Here is a 10228-nt window from a genome sequence, read left to right as displayed (position 1 = left end):
ATAGCTTTTTCCCTACCTCTTTGTCATTAGTATCCAAATGTTCAAGGTTATGTTGCAAGGTATGTATTGAGAGCCCAGTTCTGCAGCCCCTATTTGCAAGTCATAAGGATGAAAGCTGAACAGAGTCTGTGAATGGCATTGGTCTAATGTACACAATAGGCAAAAAAACCACCCCAAAACATGTATTGATTACAGGCTGATAGGTTCTTTTTCAAACATGAATATGGTGCACAATGCACTTTCAATATCTGAACAGCAGTGTCCACCTGTCTCCCTCTCTTCTTATTCAGATTTTCCAGCTACATCTAGAGCCTGGACCCACATATTTGGTGTACTCAGCTCTAGCATGCCCTAACACTTTTGTGTGACTTTCAACAAGTCTCACTGTCTCTGATGTCAATGCAAAAATCTGGCTGGTTGGAGACCTGCCCAGTATGTGCTAACCGACCACAGTAAACTTGTATGGGAATGTGAGCCACACCAGCTTCATGAAAACCACTCCTTCTGAAACTACCACACACATTTCATGCTTCCCTGGCTGTTGAGTTGCTTCAAAACTTGACATTCGCACACTGTGATTGAAGAGCAATAACAAGAGGCCTTCATAGGGAACTGGCAACATTTTAAAATTGGAATTCTGAATTAAAAGTGTTCATGATCATCCTGAAGCTACACACTGAAGAAAAGTTTAGCATAAGATGCAAAGAGTTTTAACAGAGGTGTTCACGTAAAGATTTTTTACTCTCAAAGAAGTGTCTTGCTCATTCACTTGCAGAAAAACAGAAAGAAGAAGGTGGGATTTGGAAGGAAAATCCTTATTGTATTGGATTCAAAGTGCTTGAGTCTAAGTGTCTTGGAAGACATTCATTTTCATCCTGACAAACACTGTTATTAAAAGAAAGCTGGCAAAATTTTGTTCCCAATTATTCTTAGGAGTAAAAGATTAACATGGGCCAATTGCATAAAACTACTAGGACAATAGCAAAATAAGGAATACATTTCTATGAGGACAAAAATAATTTTAAATAGATGTTTCAAGCTCTTTAATGTTAAAATACATGTATCAATCAATCCTATTTTCTTTGACTAACCAGGAAAAATTATTTAAGGAATCAAATTTTAGTATCTTTAAAAAATTACTGCTACTCTTGGGGCTCAGGAGAATATTAATAATAGGAATCCATATTACTGGTCTAGAATACTATGTGAGGGTCATAATTACATGTAAAGATAAAATGCCAGTCTGCAATGTTCCAACAAAATATAGTTATTTTGGAGCAATTTTATGATTAATATCTAAAAGTACTTGGGAAAAACATCCACTTGACTGAAGCAATTGCGGCATGCATAGAACATTTCATTTGAATAAAAAAAAAAAAAAGATTTTTTATGAGCATGAGAACATTGCCTCCTGTCTGAGAGCACATTATTTACTTCTGTGGGGGATGAGATCCTGATTTTGCGCTGCTCCAATCCTTAGTCTACTATTTTCAAAATTATCATGGAACAACGTGTTCACACGCAAATAATGACAAAGGAAGGCAGCCCACAGTTTGACGCCTTCTGAAGCAAAGAAAAGACAAACAAGAACCCCATTGTTCACAAATATTAAATTGGCATGAAGATATACGCAGGTAGTGCACAGTCTTCTTTGAGAAATAGGGATCAAGGTATTGCCTTCAAAATACTAGTAAAAACCAAAAGAACAACATTCTAGTACACATAGATAACAATTTTATACAAGCAGAAGGATGGCATCTTTAACAGAGTGGATGTTACTTTGGAATGTCTCAATAAAACATTTGTTGACAATTCTAATCATAACTACAGACAAAAAAGTTTCCCATAAAGGCTTGAGAACAGAACATACTGCTACTTTACACTCATAATTCTTCAGCTAACGTTCTCCTTTCTTCCAAGTGCTCCTTTTAATCTGCCTAGTCTAACAGAAAAAGTACTAAAAGGACAAAATACCAATTATTGTTTCAGTTATGTCTTCCTTGGTAGTCCTTAAATCTCACTTGAAATATCCTAATTTTTCTAAATAAAGTAATACAAAATTATTATTAAAAGTCCATCTTTGAAAATTAAGTACTCTAATCAGGACTGTATTAGAAAACAGTAAGACAAATGCTTTTTAGCACTATTGGAAGAGAGGGCAGACGACTCAGGAAGACTACAAGGATATAATGAAGTTAAGCAGGAAGAAAATTAGAAAGGTCAAAGCCTAACTAGAATGAAGTCTATTAAGTCAGTAAAAAACAACAAAAAGCAAAAAAGTGTTTTTAAAAAAACATCATCAACAACAAAAGGAGTGCTAGGGACTATCTCCATCTTTATTCTGTGCAAGGGGAAACATAGTGGCAAAGGGTGAGGAACAGACTGAGATAGTTACTGCTTTCTTTGCCTCAGTCTTCAGTAGAAAAGACTAATTCTCCCCAGGGTATCCAGACATTTAAACTGGAAGACAGAGATGGGGAGGAGAATGAATCCCCCACTATCCAAGGGGAAATGGCCAGTGAACTGCTACACCACTTAGACACACAAAAGTCTATGAGGCTGGATGGGATCCATGCCACTGAGGAAGGTGGTGGAAGTGCTCAACGAACCTCTTTATATTATTACCTCTTTATAAATATTATTTATAATATATTATATAATATTTAGTATATTGCCTCTTTTAAAATAATTTATCAGCAGTGTTGGCTAATGGGGGATGTTCCATGTGACTGTAGGTTAGCAAACATGACATCCATCTACAAGAAATGCAGAAGGAGCATCCAGGAAACTACAGGCCTGTCAGCCTGAGCTGGCCACCAGGGAAGGTCACAGAGCAGACCATCTTGAGAGCCACCATGCAGCAGGTGCAGGACAACCAGGGGATCATGCTCAGCCACCATAGGTTTATGAAAGGCAGGTCCTGCTTGACCAGCCTGATCTTCTATGACAAGAAATACTGCTTAGTGGAATAGGGAAAGGCTTTGGATTATGTACACCTGGACTTCCTTGAGCCTTTGGCACTGTCTCCCACAGCATTCCCCTGGAGAAAATGGCTGCTCGTGGCTTGGATGAGTGCACTCTTCACTGATAAAATCTGGCTGGATAAAACTGATAAAAAGCTCTGTGGACAGGCCCATAGAGTGGTGGTGAATGAAGTTAAATCCAGCTGGTGGCTGGTCACTACTGGCGTTCCCCAGGGCTCAGCACCATGGCCAGTCCTGTTTAATGTCTTTATTGATGATTTGGATGAGGGGCACTACACAGCACTACAGGCTGGGGCAGGGTGGCTGGAAAGCAACACAGCAGAAAAAGACCTGGGAGTGCTGGTGAACAGCTGGCTGAAGATGAGCCAGTGTGTGCCCAGATGGCCAAAAGCATCCTGGTCTGTATCAGCAATAGTGTGGCCAACAGGAGCAGGGCAGTGATTTTCACCCTGGACTCAGCACTGATGAGGCCACACCTTGAATCCAGTGCTCAGTTTTGGGCCCCTCTCTAAAAGAAAGACATTGAGGTGCTGGAGCGTGTCCAGAGAAGGACAACAGAATGGGGGAAGAATCTAGAGCAGAAATCCTGTGAGAAGCAGCTGACAGAACTGGGATTGCTCAGCCTGGAAAAAAGGAGGCTCAGGGGAGACTTACTTGCTCTCTACATCTCCCTGAAAGGAGGTTGTATCCACTTGAGGGTCAGCCTGTTCTACTAGGTAACAAACAATCAGACAAGAGAGAACGGTCCCCATTTCCACCAAGGGAGGTTTAGATTGGATATTAGAACAAAGTTCTTTCCCAAAAAGTTGCCATTGAAGCAAGCAACCCAGGGAACAGATGGACCCCTGGAGCCTTTAAAGAAAATGTGAATGTGGTACATGGGGACATGGTTTACTGAACATGGCAGTGCTGGGTTAATTGTCAGACTCAATGATCTTAGAGGTCTTTTCCAACCTGAACCATTCTGTGATTTTATGATTCTATAATTCTATAATTATTTCACACAAGACAAAAACTAGCATTATTAATATGAACAGCAAGGTGAAGCAGTGACAATTTAATTATGGGAGTATAGAAGATAAAAACCAAGATATGGGTGTGACAGAATGGGAAAAGACAAAAGCAACTGATTACCATGGGTTTCAAGATGGCTAGGGGCACATGGCATTGCAACAATGTAAATTTTGAGGGCTTTTGCCAGGAGCACTGTACCACCCTAGATTTTTAGATTGCCTTCTTGAAATGCATTGTCTATGGGCAGACACGAAGTTTATTACTTCCTTTCAAGGTAACCATCCTCAGATATTCAAAGAGCACAAGCACTTTTCTTGAGGATATTCACACTCTTTTGTGAAGCTATACTGGAGCTGCAATAGGAAGTACAGGGGGCAGCTTCACAACACAGGATTTTATTGACAATACTTAGGAGCTTTCCAGTGTTCTTGACCCTCACTCCCAGCCCATGACACAACATGACATCTAGTTCCTTAGGATACAGCAACTTCAAACATGAAAACAACCAAATTTGCCATCCAAAAGAGCAGTTTAACACTGAACCTGCATGCTATGCCCAGTACTTTCTGTTTGCTTTGCTGGGGTAGTTTTCAGATGGATGGGCTCCCCAGTCTGCATGGAGGAGGTGGAAACACAGCTGGGGACATGTTGTGGAGAGATCAGGCAGGCTTGGGCTTGCACCAAGCTAAAGATGGGCAGCACCACACAGGGATATAAACCTGCTTTAACTGGCTCCATTTGCAGAAGAGCTCCATGATTACCTGTCCTGGAACCACAAGGGGTAGAAGTGTGCAGGACTGGAAATAAACAAGCAGTCATGTGTGGCAACAGAGGAGCAAAAACTCCTTTCAGCTGTGATTTGTCACCCAATGGCTGAGGAACTGGTTGCATTCAGTGTCGATTCTGTAGCTTTCTACAGTGCTGGAAGCAAGAGATTATACTGGCTTGTTTTGGGTGGACAGAAAATCTGTGCCCACTCTGGGAGGTGCCTCTGTTAACCAGCATGGTGTTAAAACGAACTGCCTAGCTGAGATGGTCTTACCACTACAGCCTTTTCTGAAATGGTCTGTAAGAGTCCATCACCAATTAAACCCCTCAGGCAATATAAAAGAAACTTCTAAAGAAGATTCTCCATAAAGCTTTGAAATACAGTTTTTCCACTGCCTTGAACTTACATGTCATCAATTCCTTTATAAATGGAATGGGTATTTCACACTAATAAATATTACTAACTCACATGTAAATGCTGTTCTAATTTGATACCATTTTTATTTTACATACTTTGTGTACAAGACCAGAAATTACTATCATGCCAATTTTACTATTACATCATTTACTATAATCTCTTTATCTTGGACCCCTAAAGTTTACTTCATGCCAAGCTAATTAATTTACTTGATCAAAGTGTAGGCTGTACTTGACAGCTGTCACAAAATCCCTTAATATTCCTGGAGTTTGATGTCTTCTCCACTGCTTTGTTGTCAGCACAGCAGTTTCCTTGCTGTCAACAGCAGATTTTTCTGCTTTCCTTGATTTTTATGACATTCTCTTTAGACTGCTCTGTACAGCTTCAGTGCAATTCACAAGTGCTGGGCATTTCCTAAGCTGAAATGCACTGTGGTTTAGTCTCCACAGTCTTGGCGTTCAGTTACAAGTGAAATTACATTTAACTCCCAAGCTGTTTACAATTCAAACAAAAGGATTTCTCTGTACAGCATCCAAACCCGACAAAGTTACAAGCACTTCAGCTTTTTTCACAAAGATCAAATATAAAAAAATCTCCCTCTTCATATTTCCTTTGGTTGCAGTCTTCTGCATACCATATAGCTTAGCTTGTATCTACAGAGCCTCTTTTTATGTATCACATTAGCTTTTACCGATAAGCTCGCTCTTCTAATCCTCTAAGGGTTCCATACAAATTCAGTCTTTCCCTTCTAAACTTCTTAATTTCTTACTTATTCAAAAGATATTTCTACACTTGACTCCTTAAAGACTTGGAGATATTTTTTTTTTCAGAATAGCTGTTAAGCTTTGTACATAACTGGCCTATTAACAAATGTATGACTCAAAAAACAGCTTAATTCTACTCTTTCCTGTTTTCCTAAACCAGGTTTGACTGTACTTATAAGATAGCATAAGGTCTTGAAGGAGCATACTGAAAAGTCTGCAGTTAGCTAAGTACTGATCTGATTCATAAGCCCTGTGTCCATTAAAATTTGTTCCAAACATTTTGGCTAACCACTTTTCTATCAGATCAAGCAGAAGGTGTCTGTATCGGAATTCCCCAAACCACCCCACAGGTCCTTTTAAGTCTCTTCCCACTCCTTGACTCCTGAGCTCACAGCACCTGGCTGCAGCTGCTCTTCTGCAAATCCAGGTTTGGACTGTGCTCCTTTCCAGAGTCTCACCATAGTCAGATCTCTTCCCATCACACTTTGCATCTGCTTTCACCTTGGATGCGCTCTCCTAGATCAGGCTGTTCTGTTTTCCCTTAGGCCTTCTCCTGAATCATAGGTATTGCATTCTATAATCTCGGCATTGCCACGAAGCAATGAGCCAGACTTGCAGTAAGCAGCATTCCCTGGAAACAGCTTAGTGCATGGAGGAACTTGTGAGAGCCAGTAGGCAGGAGGGCAAAGCAATCTCTCCTGGTAATTAGACAGCAAGGAGCTTTGCTGCATCACTGCTGGAAGAACATCTCAGTATCAACGCTAAGCTGACCTGGAGCAATGTAGGGAACAGGCTCTGCTCAGCTCACACCAGGGGATCATGCATGCCTGGGACAGCTCTAGTTCTGGCAGTGTGACCTGCTGCCAGATCCAGGACCTGGATCCTGCCCTAGTGAGGAATACAGATGTAATTCCCACCTGGATTGCAGATTATAGCCCCTTTCTATATTTATATTTTACAGAATCACACACTTGTTAGGGTTGGAAAAGACCTCTGGAGAACATCTATTCCAATCCCCTCTGCCAAGGCAGAGTCATGTAGAGCAGGTAATACAGGCACAAGTCCAAGGGAGCGAATGTCTCCAGAAAGAGAGATTCCACAACCTTCCTGGGCAGCCTTTCCCAGCGCTCTTCCACTCCCAGTGTAAAAAAAGCCAAGGTGTAACTTTCTGTGTTTAATTTTATGGTCACTGCTCTTTGTCCTGGAAAGAGTCTGGCACCATCCTCTTGTCACCCACCTTTGGGATATTTATACACGTTAATGAGATTCCTTCTCAGCTCCTGAAGTGTCTCCTCACCTGAGAGATGCTCCAAACCCGTAATCATCATTGTGGACCTCCTATGTACCCTCCCTACTAGCTCCTTATCTTTCCTAAACTTTGGAGACCAGAACTGAACACAACACTCCAGGTGTGGCCTCTCTAGGGCCCAGTAGAGGGGGAGGATCACCTGTTGACCTGCTGGCCACACCTATCCCAATGCATCACAGGATATTCTTTGTCCTCCTGGCCTCAAGGGCACTGTTGGCTCATGGTCAGCGTGCCATCTACCAAGAGTCCCAGTTCTCTGCAGAGCTGCTCTCCAGTAGGTCAGCCCCAGCCTGTCCTGGGGTTATTCCTCCTCAGGTGCAGGACCCTACACTTGCCCTTGCTGAATTTCACTGGTTTGTCTCTGTCCAACTTTCCAGCCAGTCAAGATTCTGCTGAATGGCAGCCCAGCCTTCACATGTACTTGGAGCCATCCTTTCTCCACAAAGGAAAAGGAAGCAACCATGACAAAGGAGCACACTATGGGGAAGAAACCTTTCAGAAAAGCTGGACTATAGGTACCTAGGAACTCTTCACTGGGATACAGTCTAAAATAGAGACATTAACCCACCTTTCTTTGCCTCGTTTGGTCCACCTTCATGCTGCACACATTTTGTACATTTTGCTTTTATTTTACATTCTAATTTAAATAAATCCTTTAATAATGCCCTTAGGTTTGGTATGTCTTTGCACAACCCTCCCAAGGCTCTCAGCCCTGCTTGGTCAGACAGGATATAAGAAAGAGCTATCCCTAACTGCTACTGCTGCTGCAAACAGGATTGGATGAGGTGGTATCACAGATAAAATAAACCAGAAAAAAACATATGAGAAAAGAGAAATAAGGAAGAACTCGATTGCTTAAACCAAATAACTATTCACAGCTCCCCATACACACACACTGCTCCAACCAAATGCTCTATTCAAAAGAAAGCTATTCCTCACTATGAAAGACCTTGGATGGGGCTCTGTCATGGACTGCCTTCCCAGCACTGACAGGGAAATGCAGGGGCTGCAGATGGTACTGGTACTTCCACAGCAGGTTCCCTGCAGGTACTCTGGTACTATCTGACAGCCATCTGCTCTCTCTCGGCCTTTCAGAAGCGCAGACACAGCAGATCTTTTTCATGTGCTGCACACCAAACTCAGCTCTGAGCCTCAGGGACTCCCCGTCTTTTCCACAGACACATTGCAACTGCAGACACAAACACTGAGCACTCAGGAAGACTGCCCGTGAATGATTTCATGAACTGCCAGAGTCACAGAGACACAACCTGCTGCAGCACAGCACTTCTGTGGCTGCTGACAGACCCTGTTAACCTGCTTGCATGGCTGGTGCTGTGGAAGATGCGGGAATTCCCTGCCTTTCCACGAGTCAGCAAAGCAGCCGTGACAATATACTGCACTGTAAAGCACTGTTGACAAAACACTGCTAGGATGGGACAAGGATGGGAGCTCACTAGTTTATACATTCTTGCCACAGGCTCTGAAAGTCAGGGAGAACAAACTTCCTGTGTTCTGGCATGCTCCCTGTTTTCAAAAGGAACATTTCCATTAGAATTTGTCCTCAGCCCTCATGTAAAGGGATAAATTTGCTTTTACTAATAATGAACACAGATATTTCTTTCTTTTTTTCACAAGCTGGTTCCATTTTATGCCTACACCATGGTCTCTGGAAACTCATCTTACAGGTTGAAGCAATAAAGAAACCTTGCCTAAACTATCTTTATACCATCTGCCAAAAGCACTCTGCAAAGATATCTGCAGTGTTCTGGAGCCCAGGTGAAGTCAATAGCACCCTAGATAAAAATGAGGAACCTAACTTAGGGATATTGGGAAGACAATATGGAAGATACCAGACTGCAACCTTTAAAAATGGTATTGGTAATTACAGAATAATATTGCTACAGAGAAACAGGCTGAGAGCATATTGTCTATTGGTTGTGTGATTGCATTCAGTAATGAATAGTCTCTTCTAAAATCTGGCACAGATGGTACATACACAGAAATAAGGAGCCCTCTGTGCACCGTCCTCTTCACAGCTTACATTACTGTTAATATTTTCCTGTTTACTGCAGGCAAAAAAATATAAGTAGCACGTAATAATTCCATTAATTTTCTACACCTCTGTAAGGTCTTTGCAAACTTCAGTGGGACAAAATGCCTAGTATTTCACTTTCTTTCCATTAAAAAACCAGTTCATAAAGTAGCAGGTTTTCTTCCTTCTTCTGGGTTTCCTCCACCACAGTGGAGTTTAAAGTTCCTGTTTACTGAACACACAGAAACTGTTGCTGATAGCATCAGGCAGCACTGCTGTTGGCTACTTTGCTCATTACTGACACAAGTCTACTCTAAAATGAACCCTGTATTGCTGCATAGCTTCTTACCATTATTATATGAAATGTTGAACTGTGAAATCAATATTAAGGAAAATGGTCAGTGTATCCTTTCAAGCTCCCATTCTGCCAAAGAAGCAACTGCATAGAAAAAAAATAAAAAACACTTAAAACCAACAATTTAGACCTTAAAAGGAGTGTGAAGCTGGAAAATGTGGACGTTTTAGATTTTGCTTAATAGCACATAAAATTTAACTCAGCATAGTTAAACCCAACTCCTGAATCCCAACTCCTGAATTCAAATGAAATGCTTTTTCATTCTGTGATCCTTTAACTTTCACTCCCTTATCATACACTTGCACTTCAGAGAGGGTGCTATCCTTCAGGACACTGGATATGTAACCATGTAAATGCAGATGCCATTAATATGGAAATGCAGAGTAGACTATTCAGTTTGCAAGGCTGCTCTTAATTTTGGTCTTTATAGCTTTCACATTCTTAATTATGTAAGTTTAACACTTAAAAAAAAATGCCCAAGAAAACACTTATAATGCACGATCCCTAGTAATTACTTCTTCCCAGTCACTACCAAGATCTGTTTCTACAACCTGTGTATCAACAGACAAGAACATTGTTCGAGT

The sequence above is a fragment of the Parus major genome, chromosome 2 (assembly GCF_001522545.3).
Source record: "Parus major isolate Abel chromosome 2, Parus_major1.1, whole genome shotgun sequence".
Taxonomy (NCBI): domain Eukaryota; kingdom Metazoa; phylum Chordata; class Aves; order Passeriformes; family Paridae; genus Parus; species Parus major.
The sequence above is the reverse complement of the archived record's forward strand: the minus strand, read 5'-3'. Positions refer to the sequence as shown.